At 38.2% G+C, this 20,559-nt stretch overlaps 1 pseudogene across 1 annotated transcript; it reads left to right on the top strand.

The window, feature by feature from the left end:
• The first annotated feature begins 551 nt into the window (after positions 1-551).
• On the top strand, positions 552-1,115 carry LOC308421881 (mitochondrial import receptor subunit TOM20 homolog; annotated as a pseudogene). The gene has a single exon. The product of its transcript is annotated as a mitochondrial import receptor subunit TOM20 homolog (transcript).
• The last annotated feature ends 19,444 nt before the right edge of the window (positions 1,116-20,559 follow it).

Below are 20,559 nucleotides of genomic sequence, written 5' to 3'. Positions count from 1 at the left end.
ATGTCCCGATGTCTAGTTTTGATAGAAGGAGCACTGCTCTGTGAAATCTATGAACTGTCAAGCATGTTTCAAATTGTGATCCATGTGAGGTCTGGCCCTGAGGACCTGGACAAAACCAGGCATGTCACTATGGATGTAAACAGTGCTCAAACTTGAAACCCATACAAAACCTCAGTACTATCCCTAATAAAAGACTCTGGATTCCTTCCTCTGTGGCAGAAGTTCTGGGCATTGTACCTCTACAGTATGTGTTTGTTATGACTTCCACATGTGATGATGGAACTGGAGTATTGGATGTCTACCTCAAGGATTCTGAGAAGTTTTTCTAGATCCCAGCATCAGAAATACTTACTCAGGATGACCTTCAGAGAAATCTGGAAAGGATTATGAATATCATTTGTCCTCCAGGAATAAAGATAGATGCATACCCATGGCTGGAGTGCCTCATCAAGTCCTACAACGTCACAAGTGGAATGCAGCATCAAATATGTTACCAGGCTTTTTCCGACTGGACTGCAGACTGGCGGCAGCAAGTGGCCGGTGTGCTCCGATCGGTCGGAGCTAACCGCTGCCAGGCGGGCTGCCGCGGCCCGGCACACGCCCCAGTGGAGCAAAAATGGTGGGCCGGAAAAGTGCCATCGCCGCCGGCGCGTGCGGTGCCCTCTTCATCCGGTACTGCATCTACTTCGACCGCAAAAGGCGGAGTGACCCTAACTTCAAGAACAGGCTTCGAGAACGAAGAAAGAAACAGAAGCTTGCTAAGGAGAGAGCTGGTCTTTCCAAGCTACCTGATTTTAAAGATGCTGATGCTGTTCAGAAATTCTTTCTTGAAGAGATACAGCTTGGTGAAGAGTTATCGGCACAAGGTGACTAGGAGAAGGGTGTGGACCACCTGACAAATGCAATTGCTGTGTGTGGACAGCCTCAGCAGCTCCTGCAAGTGTGACAGCAGACTCTTCCACCACCAGTGTTCCAGATGCTTCTGACCAAGCTTCCAACCTTTAGTCAGAGAATTGTAAGTGCTCATAGCTTGGCTGAAGATGATGTGGAATGAGCCAGACACCGACATGATGAATCTCAGTGAAATAATTTAACAGTTAACTTGGAAGCTGATCAGCTCTGGGGAATAAGGGCAAATTGTATTTGCCATGAACTGTCCCACACTGACATCTGCCAAAGGGACGTGAACTTTGGTAGATCCATTGTCTGTTCTATTTATTTTTCCAGTGAAAAGTATTTTGATAGAGCTTTTCATTTTATAAATACACTGAGTTAACCAAAAAAAAAAAAAAAAAAAAACAAACAAAAACAAAACAAAACAAAAAACAAAACCAAATCAAAACAAAACAAAACCAAAAAAAAAAAAAAAAAAAAAAAAAAAAACAAAAAAAACCCAAAATACGTTACCAGATATTTGACACCACAGTTGCAGAAGACATAATCTACTGCTGCTGATCCGTGCAGTGGGTGGCATGGGGGCAACAGTCTTAAAAACGTGTGACTGTGACTCTGAAAAGGTCTCCATTCACATTTCACTGTAGCCTTACATTCTCTCATGCAGAAAAACATTGTACTGTTATTTATACCTTCTTGTGACTATGGTGAAATGTCTTTTTTCTCAACATGCCCAGAGTGACAACTAGATTACAAAATAAGGCCATATTTTGTGTGGAGAAATCCAAGTGTCATTTCCCCTTCAGGGAATTTCTGTTGTGACCAGACACTGTAGGTCTGTTTTCTGTACAAGACACTTGTTTCTGTGTGACTCACCATCACTAGTTGGGTTTATATTCTTGTATTGAGTTTTTTTTCCTTACAGCTTTATTTAAAGAAGGCAGAGATGCATGTGCAGATTATTGAAAGCATTTTGGCATAGAACTATGTGAGTGTGTTTTTGTCAGTAACTTGATTTTTTGGAGGTTTGATAGTATGCATTGAAATCTTGCTATTTGCAATGATCATGATGTACATGTAGAATGCAACGTAAGGTGGAGATAGTCAAGGTTTTCTTGGTGTGTAAAGATTAAACATAATGACTTTTGAATGCCAAAGATTGCCACCGAGCTATCTTCTTAGTTCTTGGGTTGTTGATGATTTGAGGTCTGAGTGTGCCCCGCTCTGAGAGGGTGCTGTACACTTACTGTTTTTTTGTTAGTTAGTTTTTTGTTTTGCTGAGAGGGACAGTTTTCCACTTTTTGGCTTTTCTTTTTTTGGGGGGGCTTTGTGTGGTCTGTGGGTTGTTGTGGGTCTCTTGGGTATTCAGAGCTTTCTGAGGCTAGTATCCAATTTTCATTGTACTGAGTTTTATACAAGCACTCGATGATAATAAGACATTCTATTCTTGAATCTCTTAGCTCTGTGGTGGGACTTTTCTTTCATCATCTCCCATTTTACTTCAATTTTTTACAGAGGAATTACTTAGCCAGTCCTGGTGTAAGGAATCTTGTGTGCATTTACATGAGTACCTTGTTATCTGAGTTCCCCTTGCACATACTTTTGTCTGAGTGAGTCATCGATGTACTAAAAGGGATATTTAAGGAGGTAGAATTGCTTTGTTTGATGCCTATGTTGCCCATTTAAGGATAATTTTGTCACTTTTAACCAGATGCTCTATTTGATTTCTGCTTCTCTGGGTAAATACTAGATATTATTCCATCCCATGTCAGCTAGTTTTACATTAGTAACTGTTGAAATGAGTGCATCTGCTAATGTGGGAGACTGAACACACTGTTAACGAGGCAAAAATGCAAACAACGATTAGCATCCGAAGGGGGAACTCATAGGTGGCTCTACATGTGTAGAATTTGTTTGGAAGAGTAAGGACTCATATCCTCAATATTCCACAGTCCCACATAGACTTCCAGATTCTGAGTATTTTTTTTTTATAGTAGGTGAATCCTGGCTACCTACAGTTTTTCCCTGTTCTCCATTTGCATCCCGTCAAGAACCACCTGTTATGTCACTTTTCTCTCTTTTATATCCCTGAAAAGAACACAAGTATAATTAAAGTGATTTTTATTTTCATGTAAAAAACAAATACAAGTTTGTCCCTAAGCACATATATACAGTTAGTCAGATAACAGGTTGTTGTGGGCCTTTGTCACCACAGTATTTGCTGTCTTCCTTTTTATTGCTTCCAGTTGAGTGGCTTGTGCTCTCCTTCAGGTATTTAATAAGGTCTCAAGCTGATTTTCTGAACATTTTTAATGATGTTCATAGAGTCCTAATCTCCTTTAAGTACACAATTGTACTTAAAGCCAAAAATTATATATATACACACAAACAAGTATATGCATATATATGTATATACATGTAATTTTTAATATTAAAATGTATATGTATATAAATTTTGGCTTTACGAACATTATAGTGATTCTAGACAGGCCTGTAGTATCCACATATGCAATGAGGTACAGAGATAGCCATCCTCTGCATTTATAATTATTGTACGAAACCTCAGAGTCAGCTCAGGATACCCCAAGACCAACGTCGCAGCACAGAGGACATTTTGTCATAGAAGGACAGAGGGTAAGGATAATGGACAAAGACAGGTGACAGCAGAACAAAGTGGGGAAAAGGGAACAAGGGAGATGGAAGAAAAAAGGGAAGAAAGAGAGGAAAGGGTGTTTATATTACAGGGTTAAAGGGCTGCCTTTGGATACAGATGTGGCCAATAGGCAAATGGCAGTTTATTAATGTTATTTATCTCAGCATTAGGATGAGGTGTTTAATTTTAATTGGGCATGTCAATTAGGTAAACCAAAGGGGACTTTTGATTGCTGTACTTGAATATTTTGAGATGTAGTTCTGGGTGGTCAGCCTCATAAGGAGGCATTAAGAATGCAACCTAATGTTTTGTTTTTTTTCATTTTTAATTAGCATTTTTATTTTTACTTATTTATTTTTTAGCACAAACTATAGAAATGATCCCTGAAAGTATAGTCTTACTTATTTATTTTTTAAACTACTGTCCTTTTGCCATGAGTGGCCAAGATCAAAGGAAAGGGGAGGGCAACAAACTGGGTGCAGGGAGGGTCATTTCCAACAAAGCACACACAGGAGGAAATACAGGGACAAATAGAGGAGCAGGGATTGAAAAGAGATCATTCAAAGACTGCCCCGCCTGGGGAGCCACCCTATATGCAGCTCCCAAACCCAAGCACTATTGCTGATGCCAAGAAGCTCTTACTGGCAGGAACTTGATATTGGATGCCCCTGCAGAGGCTCTGACAGAGTCATATAGATACAGTTGAGGATGCTTGCATCTAACCACCAGACTGAACATGGGGTTCCCAACGAAAGAGCTAGAGAAAGGACTGATGGAGCTGAAATTGTTTGCAACCCCATGGGAAGAACAACATTATCAATGAACCAAATTGTACAGAGCGCCCAGGGACTAAAACATCAACCAATGAGCACACATGGAAAGACCCATGACTCCAGTTTCATATGTTGCAGAGGATAGCATTGTTTGGCATCAGTGGGAGAAAAGGACTTTGGTCCAGTGGAGGCACGTTTTCCCAGTGTAGGGGAATGGAAAGGCACTGAGGTGTAGAGTATGAATGGGAGAGGGAGCACCTTCATGGAAACAAGTTCAGGGGGAGGGGTTGGGAATGGGGGCAAGGGGATAATATTTGAAATGTGAATACAGAGAATATCCAATAAAAATAAGTGTACAAAAAAAGACATTTTATTTTTAATAATCTGTGGTCTACCTGTCAAGAGTGCCATGAATTTTTGACATGTGCCTGCAAAAACCAAGAGAAGGCAACAAATCCTTCCTTCCATCCTTCCTTCCTTCCTTCCTTCCTTCCTTCCTTCCTTCCTTCCTTCCTTCCTTCCTTTCTTTTTAAAGTATGGTTTTCTGGGGACCACTAATTTAAAATGTCCTTTTTTATATATCACCATGCCTATTTAGTCTTCTAATCTGTATAATTACCTTCAGCACATCTAGACCTGTTCAGACTCCCTTGCCATTCTTCATGAAATAGCTGATACTCTCTTGTATCTATAAAGGACTATTCATACTCACTACTTTTGTGAGCAGAAGGAGTCATGGCAGCACAACATCACTGCATGTTAGAGGCGGTATATATTTATTTCAGTGAATCCCACTCAATCATACTGTTAACAGGTTAACAATTACAATAAAAATAAATTCATTGCGTTTAATATTCAGAAAAAACTTAAAATTCTGCACAATTACTTTCATAGTCATACTTTCATTTAAAAATTTCAGTTCTTATTAAGATCATTTTTCATTTTTTGCAAATCGAGATAAGAGATTGCAAACATTGTATATGTTGCAAAAATAAGATGCTAGTATGTACTTTATAATTGTTTCAGAGACTTATTTTTATTTTATTTTCTTGTTCTAGACACTAGCAGATCTTGATTTAGTTTTGACTACTATATTGAATTTATTTCAGAGGATTAGCCTGTGTTAAGAATTGCTTCTGTTCTCTGTACAGTTCTGTAGTTGTCTTCCGTTTTGCTAATTGCCTGTGAAATGCATAGGTATAATGTATGGTCAACTTCATTGTGGTCATATCATTAAGTATAAGATTGGAAATTTACTGTCAAAAATTTGCAAGTCTGCCATTATCTTGTAATATACTATGTGTTATAGTCAGTAAAACAGAATGATTGGGTTCCTATGGCCAAGCGTAGTTTATTTCCTACATGTTCAAGTCTCCTTGTTACATATTTTCAATAATTTGCTTTAATAGTTGAACTGACTGGACCTTTTCTGAACCACGTATGTGCCACTTCACAAGTTAGTAAATGACCTTGTTTCTCTGTATTTTTAAAAGCAGTTATATTAGCAAGAGCTTTGTAAATAAATAGCTGTAAAATACAAAAAAATTTCAGTTCTTGATTCCATCTTACAGATATACTTGTTTATGTTTACATTGTTTCAGTCTATGTTTGAGTGTTCTAGAGGATCTATGTAAATAGCTCTGACTGGCTGGGGATTTACTATCTGAACTGGTTTAGCTTAGCCTAAAAGCTCCTTCTGCCTTAACTTTTCTTTCTTGTTTTTTATTTTAAAAAACAAAGATAAATGTACAAATTTTCAGCATTTTTGCATAAAAGTATACAAATAAATTTTTAAGGTTGTAATTAAGTATTTGTGGGTACATATACATACACACATGTATATATGTAACAATAACATAGGAAAAGAGGCTAATAATTTGAAGGGATAGGAGAGAAACTAGGAGGGGCTGTAGAGAAGAAAGGGGGCTGTGATACAGTTTTATTTTAATTAAAATATATTCTTTTTTGTTGTTGAACTTAACATAGTCTTTAAGTTGTTTCTAGGGTGTTCAGAGCTTTCTGGGGTTAGTATCCCATTATCAGTGACTGCATATTATATCTGTTCTTTTGTGACTGGATTATCTCACTCAGGATGATATTCTCTAGATGCAACCATTTTCTTAAGAATTTCATTAAGCCATTGTTTTTGATAGCTGAGTAGTACTCCATTGTGTAAATGTACCACATTTTTTGTATCTATTCATATACTGAAGGACATCTGGGTTCTTTCCAGCTTCTGGCTATTATAAATAGAGCTGCTATGAACATTGTGGTGCATGTATCTTTGATGTATATTGGAGTGTCTCTGGGGTATTAGCCCAGAAGTGGAATAGCTGGATGTTCAGGTAGTACTACGTCCAATTTTCTGAGGAATCGCCAGACTGATTACCCGAGTGGTTGTATTAGTTTACAACCCCACCAACAGTGGAGAAGTGTTCCTCTTTCTCCAAAACCTCGCCAGCATCTGCTGTCATCTGAGTTTTGGATCTTGGCCAATCTGACTGGTGTGAGGTGGAATCTCAGGGTTGTTTTGATTTACATTTCCCTAATAGCTAAGGATGTAGAACACTTTCTTAGATGTTTCTCAGCCATTCAATATTCCTCAATTGAGAACATTTTGTTTAGATCTGTACCCCATTTTTTAATAGGGTTGTTTGATTCTCTGGTGTCTAGCTTTTTGAGTTCTTTGTATACCTTGAATATTAGGCCTCTATCTGATGTGGAGTTGGTAAAGATCTTTTCCCATTCTGTTGGCTGCCGTTTTGTTTTTTTGACAATGTTCTTAGCCTTACAGAAACTTTGCAATGTCATTAAGTCCCATTTTTAATCTTTGGCCTTAGAGCTTGAGCCATTGATGTTTTGTTCAGAAAATTTTCTCCTGTACTTTTGTATTCTAAGGTTTTCCCTACTTTCTCATCTAATAGTTTCAGTGTATCTGGTTTAATGTGGAGATCTTTGATCCACTTACACTGAGCTTTGTACAAGGAGATAAGAAAGGGTCTATTTTCATTCTTTTGTATGCTGAGTGCCAGTTGGACCAACACCATTTGTTGAATAGGCTGTCCTTTTTCCATTGAACGTTTACAGCTCCTTTGTCAAAAATCAGGTGACCATATACGTGAGGGCTCATTTCTGGATCTTCTATTCTATTCCATTGATCCATGTGCCTATTTCTGTACCAGTACCATGCAGTTTTCAGCACAATTGCCTTGTAATATAGCTTGAGGTCAGGGATAGTGATTCCCGCAGATGTTTTCTTGTTGTTGAGGATGGATTTAGCTATTCTAGGTCTTTTGTTATTCCAGATGAAATTGCACATTGCGCTTTCCAACTCAGTGAAGAACTGGGTTGTAATTTTGATGGGGATTGCATTAAATCTGTAGATTACTTTTGGTAGGATGGCCATTTTTAAAATGTTGATCCTTCCAATCCATGAGCATGGGAGATCTTTCCATTTTCTGAGATCTTTCTTGATTTCTTTCTTTAGAGGTTTGAAGTTCTTGTCATACAGGTCCTTCACTTGCTTAGTTAGAGTCACACCAAGTTATTTCGTATTGTTTGTGACTATTGTGAAGGGTATCCTTTCCCTAATTTCTTTCTCCATTTGAATGTCCTTTTAGTAGAGGAAGGCTACTGATTTGTTTGAGTTAATTTTTTATCCATCCACTTTCCTGAACTTGTTTTCAACTGTAGAAGTTCTCTGGTGGAATTTGTGGGGCCACTTAAGTACACTATCATGTAAACTGCAAATAGTGATGTTTTTACCTCTTCTTTTCCAATTTGTATCCCTTTGATTTCCTTCTGCTGTCGAATTACTCGAGCCAGTCTTTCAGTACTATGTTGAATAGGTATGGGGAGAGTGGGCAGCCTTGTTGCGTCCCTGATTTTAGTGGGATTGCTTCAAGTTTCCCACCATTAATTTTGATGTTGGCTGTTGGTTTGCTGCATATTGCTTTTATCATGTTTAGTTATGGGCCTTGGATTCCTGTTCTTTCCAAGAGTTTTAACATGAAGGAGTGCTGGATTTTGTCAAATGCTTTCTCAGCATCTAGTGAGATGATCATGTGGGTTTTTCTTTGTGTTTGTTTATATGGTGGATTACATTGATGGATTTCCGTATATTAAACCATCCCTGCATTCCAGGGATGAAGCCTACTTGGTCATGGTGAATGATCATTTTGATGTGTTCTTGGATTCGATTTGCAAGGATTTTGTTGAGTATTTTTGCATCAATGTTCATAAGTGAGATTGATCGGAATTTCTCTTTTCTTATAGGGTCTTTGTGTGGTTTAGGAACGAGGGTTATTATAGCCTCAAAAATGAGTTAGGTAGTGTTCCGTCGGATTCTATTTCGTGGAATAGTTTGGAGAGTATTGGTATTATGTCGTCAATAAATATCTGATATAACTTTGCACTGAACACATCTGAACCTGGGTTTTTTTTTTTTTTTTGTTTTGTTTTGTTGGGAGGCTTTTGATGACTGCTTCTATTACTTTAGGTGTTATGGGATTATTTTGATGATTTACCTGGTCCTCATTTAACTTTGGTATCTTGTATCTGACTAGGAATTCATCCATTTCCTCCAGATTTTCCAGCCTTTTTGAGTATAGGCTTTTGTAGTAGGATCTGATGATTTCTTGAATTTCCTCAGTTTCAGTTATTTCTCACTTTCCTTTCTGATTTTGTTAATTTGGATACTCTCTCTTTGCCCTCTAGTTAGTCTGGCTAAGGGTTTATCAATCTTGTTAATTTTCTCAAAGAACCAGCTCTTGGTTTTGCTCATTCTTTGAATGGTTCCTTTTGTTACTATTTGGTCTATTTCTGCCATAAGTTTGATTATTTCTTGCTGTCTACTCCTCTTGGGTGTATCTGCTTCCTTTTCTTGTAGAGCTTTCAACTGTGCTGTCAGGTTTCTAGTGTATGCTCTCTCCAGTTTCTTTTTGGAAGCACTCAGTGCTATGATTTTTCCTCTCCCATAGGTTTGGGTATGTTTTGTATTCATTTTTATTGAATTCTAGAAAATCCTTAAGTTCTTTCTTTATTTTTTCTTTGACCCTGCTATCGTTTAATAGAGCATTGTTTACTTTTCATGTGCACATGGGCTTTTTGTTGTCTTTGTTGTTATTAAAGACCAACCTTAGACCATGATGGTCTGAAAGGATGCATGGGAGTATTTTGATCTTCTTGCATCGATTGAGCCTCGTTCTGTGTTCAATTATGTGGTCAATTTTGGAGAAGGTGCCGTGCCGTGCTGAGAAGAAGGTGTATCTTTTGTTTTAGGATGATATGTTCTATAGATATGCATTAATTCCAGTTGGTTCATAGTGTCTGCTAATTTTGCAGTGTCCTTGTTCAGTTTCTGTTTCCATGATCTGTCCATTGGTGAGAGTGGGGTATTAAAGTCTCCCACTATTATTGTGTGGTGTAAAATGTATTTTTTGAGCTTTAGTAGGGTTTTTTTTATGAATATGGGTGCTTTTGTATTTGGAGCATATATGCTAAGGATTGAGAATTCCTCCTTACAGATTTTTCCTGTAATGAGTAAAATGTGTCCTTATCTTTTTTGATAACTTTTGGTTGAAAATCTACTTTATTCGATATTAGAATGGCCACTTCAGCTTGCTTCTTGTGGCCATTTGCTTGGAAGTTTTTTTCCCAACCTTTTATTCTGAGATAGTGTCTGTCTTTGTCTCTGAGATGAGTTTCCTGTATGCAGCAAAATGCTGTTCTTTTTTTTTTTTTTTTTTTAATGTATCCAGTCTGATAGCCTCAATCTTTTTATTGGGGAGTTGAGTCCATTTATGTTAATAGATATCACAGAATATGTGTTGTTGTTTCCTCTTATTGTTGCTTTGGTAGATTGAATTGTGGCTGTGCATCTTTTTTCTTTTGGTTTTCTTGTTTAGCAGTTTTCTTGTTTTTACTATGAGGTGGTTCCCCTCATTGTATTAGGTTTTCCACCTATAATTTGTTGTAGTGGTGTGTTTGCGGTCATATATTGTGTGAATTTAGTTTTGTCTTGGAATATCTTCATCTCACCATCTATGGTGATTGATAGTTTTGCTGGGTATAGCGGCTTGGGCTGGCACTTTTTCTCTCTTAGTGTCTGCATGATGTCTGTCCCAGCTCTTCTAGCTTTCATAGTCTCTGTTTAGAAATTGGTTGTGATTTTAATTGGTCTGCCTTTATATGTTACCTGACCTTTTTCCCTTACTGCTTTTAGTATTCTTCTTTGCATTGGGCACTTGGTGTTTTGACTATTATGTGTCGGGAGGAATTTCTTTTCTGGTCCAATCTATTTGGAGTTCTGAAGGCTTCTTTTATGCTCTTGGTCATCTCATTTTTAAGGGTAGGGAAGTTTTCTTCCAGGATTTTGTTGAAAATACTTACTGTACCTCTTAGTTGATATTCTTCACCCTCTTCTATTGCTATTATCCTTAGATTTGGTCTTCTCATTGTGTCCTGGATCTCCAGGACAGTTTGGGTTAGGAGGTTTTTGGTTTTTGCATCTTCTCGGACTGTTTTGTCTATGTTTCCAATGTTGTCTTCACCCCCCCGAGATTCTCTCTTCCATTTCTTGTAGTCTGTTGGAAATGCTTGCATCTGTGACTCCTGAATTCTTTTTTAGGATTTCTACCTCTAGGGTTGTCTCTTTTAGTGTTTTCTTTATTGTGTCCATTTCCATTTTAAATTCCTTCTTCCCTTCCTTCATCTCTTTGGTTTTGTTTTCTTCTAGTTCTTTGAGTTGTTTGAGTGTTTTTCTTCTTTCTTCTTTAAAAGCTTCTAATTCTTTATGCTTTTCCTCCTGTTCTTGTTTAAGGATCTCTATCATCATCTTGAGGTAGGATTTTGTATCTGAGTCTTCTTTTTCTGGAGTGTTTGGCATTCCGCTGTTTGTTGTGATGGAAGAGCTGGGTTCTAGTGTTGCCAGGTTGTCTTGGTTTCCCTGGGGTATGTTCTTTCGCTTTCCTCTCGCTATCTTGTTGTCAGTGATTGGTTCTTGCCTTTCCCTTGTACCTGGCCTTTGTCCCTGGATCTCTGCTGTTTCTGGTTGAGGATGGTCCAAGTGCCTTTTGTGCACCCCAGAAGCCGCCAGCTGGGAACAGAGGGCCCAATGCCACTGTGTTCCTGGGTCCCTGGATCCAGCCCGGCAGGCGCACACTTTCTGTTTGCTTCTCTCAAATATCTCTGCTCCCTGGCTAGTGGATATCGGTTCTCACCCGGTTCTCGCCAGTCCGGTGTGTCTGGGTTTCTGCTCTTCCTGGTGGCGGATATGCTCTTCCCGGTGACGGATGTCTTAACTTTTCAAAGTTTATAAATCAAACATAGAGCTTAAACCTTCACAGGTTACCAAATTATTTTCAAAACCGGACATCTAGTAACAATTTCTTTTGCTTGTGGGTAAAAACAGCTAGGTATACAGACCCATCTCAGATATTTCTCATTGCACTTATGATAGAATGGGCAAGTTTAATCTGATAGAGTATGATAAATAATGTGTGCTTATAATGCGGTTTGAAATTTATGTGGACTAATTCTTTCTAACGTATAGTTGAATAATATTTAAATGCATATTACCAACAACAAGATCCAAGGAGATAATTTGAAAGAATGGAAAGCCTACTTGATCACTTGAGAGAACCTAAGTTAATGGAAGCATGTGAAGATGAATTTCATACTTTCCTTGTGATGTTTATTGGATTATTTATTAATCTAATCACATGGAATTTGTATATAAACAAAATGCTGACTTTGGGCATAACTTTTGTCTCTGTTTGAAGAATAGTTTTTGCCAAGATCGGCCTGTTGAACTTGAAGTGCCAATCTCTGTCTCTGAGACCTAGGGAAGGTTCTAGCACCCAACTAAATGATGATTTGATTTTAATGTTTTAAAAATAGGACCCAAGTCATAATGTCGATAGAATGCATAATTTTGAGAATCAGATATTTGTTCAAGTCCCATGAAAGATTAGAGGTGCTTTTACTGATTTTACACATTTAAGAACAAATTGGAATCGATAAATAGAGACTCTTCTTAGCTCTCTTCCTTTACCGTATGTATATACTTGTGTCTTTCACTTCTCTATTGAAGAAGAATGGATGTGTCTTCCTTTAATTTGGTTGTACAGTGCATCATAGTGAAAAAAGATTTGGGTTTATTTTACTCACAAAATTTTATTTTGCTTAAATACAAGACTATACCAGTTATCCTAGCTTCAGAGATTTCCTGTGGCAGACTTGTTTGAACAGCTTATGTAGGGAGCAAGAGAAGGAAAGCAGTTCCTGAATATGTCATTGGGAATTGATGCCAAAGTAAGGATTATTTGATTTTATTTTAGCAGGAGAATTTTTGGACATTTTTAGGAGGAGCACCATTAATTATTAGACTGTAACTGCAGAAATCTTTGCAGCTGGATGTAGTATTGAAGCCTAAAATTACTACTTAATATTAAGCCATAAAATCAGTTTGAGTTTCAAATATACCTGGGAATGCCAAGGCTATGGAACAAAGACATACATACTGGAAGGAAAGGACAACCCCAGAAGTCATCTTGCTTTCAGAGGGGTAAGACAGAAGAAAAGTGAATCAAAATAATGGGCCAGTGGGAGGGCTCAGCAAGGAAACCACTTGCTACTCAACTCTGGTTGCATCCCTGGGACCACAAAGTCGAAAGATAAAACCAATTCAAGGGACTGTCCTCTAATGTCCATGCATACAGTATAGTACATGTGGAAGTGGCTCAGGCCAAAGTCTGCATGGCACATCCTTCCATTCTTCTCATTCTTTTGGATATTCAATGCTTTAATATGTGTTGGCCTGATCCATTCCACTACAAATAGAAGACTTAACGTATCACAACCTAAGAGTTATGACACCTATTGTTATTTTATCCAATCAAGTCAAAAAATAAAAGGGATTTTTCTCCTTATGGTCCTTAGAGATGCAGTGTTCCAGGGTGCCATGGGCGGGGCCAGTGGCTACATGGTGTTTCTTCTCCACAAGCACCACCAGCAGGTCCTCTACCTTCAGAACTCCATGTTTCATTACAGAACTCCCCCTGAGCTGAGAGCTGCTTCAAGTTTCCACCTTTTGATGTTCTCTTTTACTTTCTTCTATTGGACACCTTTTACTGTTTCTCTAATATTAAGTCATTCTTCATGGGACAATATCTTGATGGTAAATTCTTGAGAACTTCTGACACTTGGTTATGCAAATTTTTGCCTCCTTGTGCTGATTCATAGGGACGGGCTTCTGGCTGGCTGGTGGCAAGCTCAGATGGAGAATTTGAGAAGATGTCTTTCTCATTTATATGGTCAACAACTGAGAAAAGATACTCAGTTCTACAATATTGTGGTTAAGAAAAAAAATCCCACACAATAGTTTAGGCACGTGCTTCTTCTCAAACCATAATTGTGGTGACTCAAGCTCACAGGAAACTTAACAAATTACAATAATATAAGAATTTAATTCTCCATTGGCTACTCAGTTGGGGGGAGCTTTTTTTTTTAACATTTTTATTTTGTATTAATTTACTATAGGGATACTTTGCCTACATTTATGTCTATGTAGCATGCACATGTTTGAGGCCTGTAGGAAGTGGAAGAGATCAACAAGTGCCCTGTGACAAACTGGATATGATAACTGATTTTGAATCAATATGTAGTTGTTGTGAATTGAACCATGACCAGTGAGAGCTATTAACAACTAAACCATCACACCTAGACCTCAAATCATTAATAATTCAAGAGCTAAGAAGGCAGCCTTGTGGCAATACTTGGTATTTAAAAATCATTATGTTTAATCATTACACACCAAGAAAACTTTGACTATTTTCATGTTATGTTTTGTTTTATATGTACTTTATTTTCATTGTAACTAGTAAGTTTAAAGGTTATGAAACTTTAAAAAATCAAGTATTGACAAAAATATATTCATAGTTTTATGCAAAAATGCTTTTAAAATCTATATATCTATCTCTTTTTTTAAAATAAAGTTGCTTCATTTAAAAAAAAAAACCTACTAAACCATCTTTCTAGCACTGAGATAAATCACTCAAACTAGAATTTGTAAATCTGATTTTTCTACTATGATGATTCAAAGCATGCAGATAAAGTTCATATATTTTATCAAAATTCATACTGAGATAAGCCTTGTAGCCCATTTTTAAAAAATCTTTTACCTGACATTGTGAATTCTAAATAAAGAACAATGGGACTATTATATGCTCTGTGTCTGTAAGTATCCAACATAAAAGGTTTTACAGAATTGTGAAGGAGTGACATGTCCTGAACATTCTGTAACTAGGAGCCCAATACACCAGTCATTGAGCTTAAATATTTTTTATTACAACTTTGTTTAAGAAAACAGAGATACATGTACAGATTTTTACAGGCACTTAGGCATAAAACTATATGATTTTGTCAGTACTTGACTCAAGCACTCTCCCACCTGAGCCCATGGTAAGCACCAAACCTGCCACCTACCCTCTCCAGCTGTCTGGGAGGGAATGCCTGGTGATGTCATGGGCAGAAAGGGTGGTGCACTCTGGGATCAGGTCCTTTCTGGCCCAGCAAGAGGGCCAGGTGACCACCATCAAGCATGCAAATGGCTGAGCTCCCAAAACATCTTCACAAGAGCTCCCCCACCTGAGCCCACAGAGACAATGGGGTCAATGCAATCAGAATTCACTGCATACCCACAAAGAGCCAAACACCCAGAACAGCAGATGAACACTCCTCAACTGTTGGTGGGGTTGTAAGCTGGTACAACCTCTCTAGAAATCAGTTTGACAGTTCCTCAGAAAATTGGACATAGTACTTCTTGAAAACTCAGCTATTTCACTCCTGGGCATATACCCCAAAGATGCTCCAACATATAACAAGGACACATGCTCCACCATGTTCATGGCAACCTCATTTATAATATCCAGAAGCTGGAAAGAACCCAGATGTCCTTCAACAGAGAAGTAGATACAGAAAATGTGGTGCATTTACCCAGTGGAGTACTACACAGCTATTAGAACCAAAGACTTCATGACATTCATAGGCAAATGGATGGAACTAGAAAATGTCATCCTGAGTGAGGTAACCTTATCACAAAAGAACACATATGATATGCAGCCACTGAAAACTGGATACCAGCCCCAGAAAGTTCTGAATAACCAAGAAAAAATTCACAGTCATTTTAGAAGCTCAAAAAGAAGGAAGGCCAAAATGGGGAGGTCTTAGTCCTTCTTATAAAGGAGAACAAAACATTCACTGGAGGAAATGCAAGGTCAAATAGAGGAACAGGGATTGAAGAAAAGATCACCCAGAAGCTGCCTCAACTAGGGATCCACCACATATGCAGCCACCAAATCCAAGCACTATAGCTGATCCCAAGAAGTACTTACTGGCAGCAACCAGATAAAGATGCCCCCGCAGGGACTGTTTTAGAGTCATATAGATACAGCTGAGTATGCTTGCAGCTAACCATCGATCTGAACTTGGGGACCCCAGTGAGGGTGCTATAGTAAGTTCCTAAGGAGCTGAAAGGGGTTGCAACCTCAAGGGAATAACAACATTATCACCCAAGCAAACCGTCCAAATTTCCCGTGGACTAAAACACCAACCTTTGTGCACACATTGAGAGACCTATTGATCCAGTTGAATATGTAGCTGAAGATAGCAGTTTCTGGCATCCATGTGAGAAGAGACCCTTGGTACAAGAAGGGCATCATTTCCCAATTTAGGGGAATGCCAAGGTTGGAGAGTGTGATTAGGAGGGAAGGCACCTTTGTGAAGGCAACTGGAGGGAGAGGAGGCAAGGGAGTGGGGCAGGAATGAAGTGGATAACATTTCAAATATAAATATAGAGTACTGAATGAAAAAAGATTTCCTACATAAAAAAACAACTAAAAACTTCTGGGGGAATCACCGTTCCTGACCTCAAGTTTTTTTTTTTTTTCTTTTTAACAACTTTATTTTACAAAACAAAGATAAATGTACAGATTTTAAGCATTGTTTGCATAAAATTATACAATACATTTTTGTCATTACTTTTTTTCAGATTTTAAAATAATTTTTACATAAAACTGTATGAATATATTTTTTAGACAGTACTTGATTTTTTTAAAGGTTTGATAGTATGCATTGAAAACTTAATAGTTACAATGAGCATAAAGTACATGTAAAACAAAATGTAACATGGAAATAGTGAAAGTTTTCTTGTTGTATAGAGGTTTTTTTGTTTTGTTTTGTTTTGTTTTCTTTATTTCTTGGACTTCATACAGTCTGTGAGTTGTTTCTGGGGCAGTGCAAGCCTCTGGGGTTAGCATCCCATTATCAGTGACTGCATATTATGTCTGTTCTTTTGTGACAGGGTTATCTCACTCAGAATGATATTCTCTAGATGCAGCCATTTTCTTAAGAATTTGGTCAAGTCGTTGTTTCTGGTGGCTGAGTATTATTCCATTGTGTAAATGTACCACAATTTTTGTATCCATTCATCTTCTGAAGGACATCTGGGTTCTTTCCAGCTTCTGGCTATTATAAATAGAGCTGCTATGAACATTGTGGTGCATATATCTTTGTTGTGTACTATGGTGTCTCTGGGGTATATGCCCAGAAGTGGAATAGCTGGGTCTTCAGGTAGTTTTATGTCCAATTTTCTGAGGTATCGCCAGACTGATTTCCAGAGTGGTTGTATTAGTGTGCAACCCCACCAACAGTGGAGAAGGGTTCCTCTTTCTCCGCAACCTCACCAGCATCTGTTGTCATCTGAGTTTTGGATCTTGGCCAATCTGACTGGTGTGAGATGGAATCTCAGGGTTGTTTTGATTTGCATTTCCCTGATGGCTAAAGATGTCGAGCACTTCCTCAGATATTTCTCAGCCATTCGATATTCCTCAACTGAGAACGTTTTGTTTAGCTCTGTACCCCATTTTTTAATAGGGTTATTTGATTCTCTGTTGTCTAGCTTGTTGAGTTCTTTGTTTACCTTAGATATTACGCCTCTATCTGATGTGGAGTTGGTAAAGATCTTTTCCCATTCTGTTGGCTGCCGTTTTGTTTTTTTGACAATGTCCTTAGCCTTACAGAAACTTTGCAATCTCATTAAGTCCCATTTGTTAATCTTTGACCTTAGAGCTTGAGCCATTGGTGTTTTGTTCAGATTTTCTTCTGTGCCTATATGTTCTAAAGTTTTCCCTACTTTCTCATCTAATAGTTTCAGTGTATCTGGTTTAATGTTTAGATCTTTGATCCACTTACACTTGAGCTTTGTACAAGGAGATAAGAAAGGGTCTATTTTCATTCTTTTGCATGTTGAGTGCCAGTTGGACCAGCACCATTTGTTGAATAGACTGTCTTTTTTCCATTGAATGTTTACGGCTCCTTTGTCAAAAATCAGGTGACCATATATGTGAGGGCTCATTTCTGGATCTTCTATTCTATTCCATTGATCCACATGCCTATTTCTGTACCAGTACCATGCAGACCTCAAGTTTTATTACAGATAAATTGTGATAAAAAATTGCCTGGTATTGGTACAGAGATAGGCAGGTAGATCAATGGAACAGAATTGAAGACCCAGAAATGAACCCATATATCTATAGTCACTTGATCTTTGACAAAGGGGCTAAAAACATCAGTGGGAAAAGAGAGCCTCCTTAACAAATGGTGTATTCAACTGGCACTCAGCATGCAGAAGAAGGTAAATAGATCCTTTCTTATCCCCTTGTACAAAGCTCAAGTCCAAGTGGATCAAAGATCTCCACACAAAACCAGTTACACTGAAACTATTAGAAGAGAAAGCAGGGAAGAGCTTAGAAAACATAGGTACAGAGGAAAACTTCCTGAGCAGAACACGAATGGCTTATGCTCTAAGATCAAGAATAAACAAATGGGACCTCATGAAATTGAAAAATGATTTTTAAGTAGTGGTCATCAAGTAAGTAAAAGAAAGTCCAGAATAATCCTCAAAAGATAGAGAGAAAAAGAAAGAGTGTCAGTGAGGTTGATCAGTGGGTAGGAATACTCATTATTACTCTTTGTTTTTTTGTTTGTGTGTGTGTGTGTGTGTGTGTGTGTGTGTGTGTGTGTGTGTGTGTGTGCGCATATAATGTTAATTGGAGAAAAAAATTCATCCTTCATGACCCAGAGACTACCTAACAAAAACCTCTTCAATAGGGGCTGAAGATAAGGTTACTGGGTTAAGAGCACCTTCTGCTCATGCAGAGGCCCAAGGTTCATTACCCAGTACCCATATAGGAGCTAACCACCACCTGTCATTCCACTTCCAGGAGATTCAAACCCTATTCTTCTCTTATGGACAATACACATGAGCTGCATAAACATACATTCAGGCAAACACTAAACACATAAAGCTGGATAATAAAATGCATTTTTCTCATTATTATGGCTCTAAAAAATGCTTTGTCATATGAAATTGTGGCTGTTGGTGGGTTACATGGTGCTTTTGCTCCACGAGTGTCACAAGTATATCCTCTGCCTGCTGGTGAACAATTTTTTTTCTGCAGAACTCCTCCAGAATAGAAACTGCATGAAGGACTCTCTGTTTGATAAGTTCTTTTTTTAAATTGAGCAACCTAGTCACAACACTGTAAGCTTTACATTGTTTTACTTTTCTTTACATTTCAAAGATAAAGATAAAATTTATAAATATTCTAAATAAAATAGTAAAACAAGCTTGGGGAACCACTTTTTGTTTGAACAAAGATAATTACTCTATATTTTAAGTTCCATCTTACACATAAAATTTACTACATTCCTTTGTACATAGATTTCATAACCAATAGTGTTTGTGGAAACCCTGCTTTACTCAACAGCTGTCCTTTCACATACAGAAGAAGCATCTTTAGCTTTTATGTTGTTTCAGCCGTACCTGCATGTATGGAGACATCATCACAGGTCACAGAGAGAGGCCAGTGATCTCAAACTTATCTTCCCAGACAAGTCAGTGCTGCTTTCTTTTCGGGAAGCTTGGCTCTGCTCCCATATTTATTCAAACTGGTTTACATTCAGGATGGTCAGGGATAAAAATATTTGGAAGGACACGTAAGCTTTAGAAGTGTCGTTGAAATTTTATAATAAGTAAGAATTATTTTCAGCAGGTCAAAGTTGGGTAGCATTGATATTTCAAGTCCCACTTGACATTTAATGTATTCAAAGTTGGAAATAAGTGATCAGTTAGAGCAAAGACCTTCACTACAGATGGGTACAGATAGACAAGGGACTCTAAACTTGTCCTTATCCATGTCTGGGACTTGGTCAGGAAGCAGAATCCCAAGGATGAGCATCAGTTATTTTACTCCTGTCTAATGAGGGATTTAAGAAGGAAAGGCAAGACATGTGTGTCAGAAGCTGATCCCCAGCCAGGCCACAGTTTGGAACTTTGAGAAAGCAACACACAAGTCAGGAGATGTGGGAAGCTCAGTACACAGACACTTGGTTAGTTGGTTATTTTCTTACCTCTCATCTTTCTCTCAAAGTAATTAGACATGGAAATAATTAAGCTGGAAATAACTTCTGAGCAAAACAGATGCTGTAACTGTGGGAGAGAGGGAAGTTGTACTTCAGGGATTGAGGCCCTATAGTGACCTTCCTGACACTGTGACACTCCCCTGACACTGTGACAACATGAAACCTGAAGTCTGCTGCACCTGATGGCAGCCAAAAGCCCACAGATGCAGACAGTACAAATATGACCTGGCAAGTGTCACCTTCCCAGAGCTGCCCCGGAGCCTGACTGCACCACAGAGGTCCAGGTGAGAACACGGAGGTAAGATCTTCATCCCCTTGGCTGTGCTATAGTGAGATTCACTAAAGCTGAAGTTTCTCTCTGGCTAAGCCAGAGTCTTTGTGAGTCTTTGGTCCTCCGCTTTTCTTATGCCCCTGACAATGCTGTTCCATGAGTCCAGAAAGACCAAAGGAGATGAGGTCCCGGAGATACAGAAAAGGGATAGAAATGCTGAGAGGTTGCTATTTATCTTCAGACTGGAGTCATGACAGTGGTCCATGTAGGACTAAGTTATCTTTTTAAAGGAATCAAGATGATAGAAAAGATTTTCATTTGTCTGTCAAAAATCTCAGACAACACTGCTATGCTCCTGTAATGTCAGTGCTAAAGAGTCTGAGGCAATATAATTTTCTCAGAACTGCTATCCTGGTTTACATTGGCAGACTCTCTCAAAAATAACAAGTCAGGACAAAACATAAACAGAAACTCTTACTTTTTCT

Source organism: Micromys minutus, assembly GCF_963924665.1.
Source record: "Micromys minutus genome assembly, chromosome: 6".
Lineage (NCBI taxonomy): Eukaryota > Metazoa > Chordata > Mammalia > Rodentia > Muridae > Micromys > Micromys minutus.
Note: the sequence above shows the minus strand (reverse complement) of the source record. Positions and strands in the feature narration are given on the sequence as shown.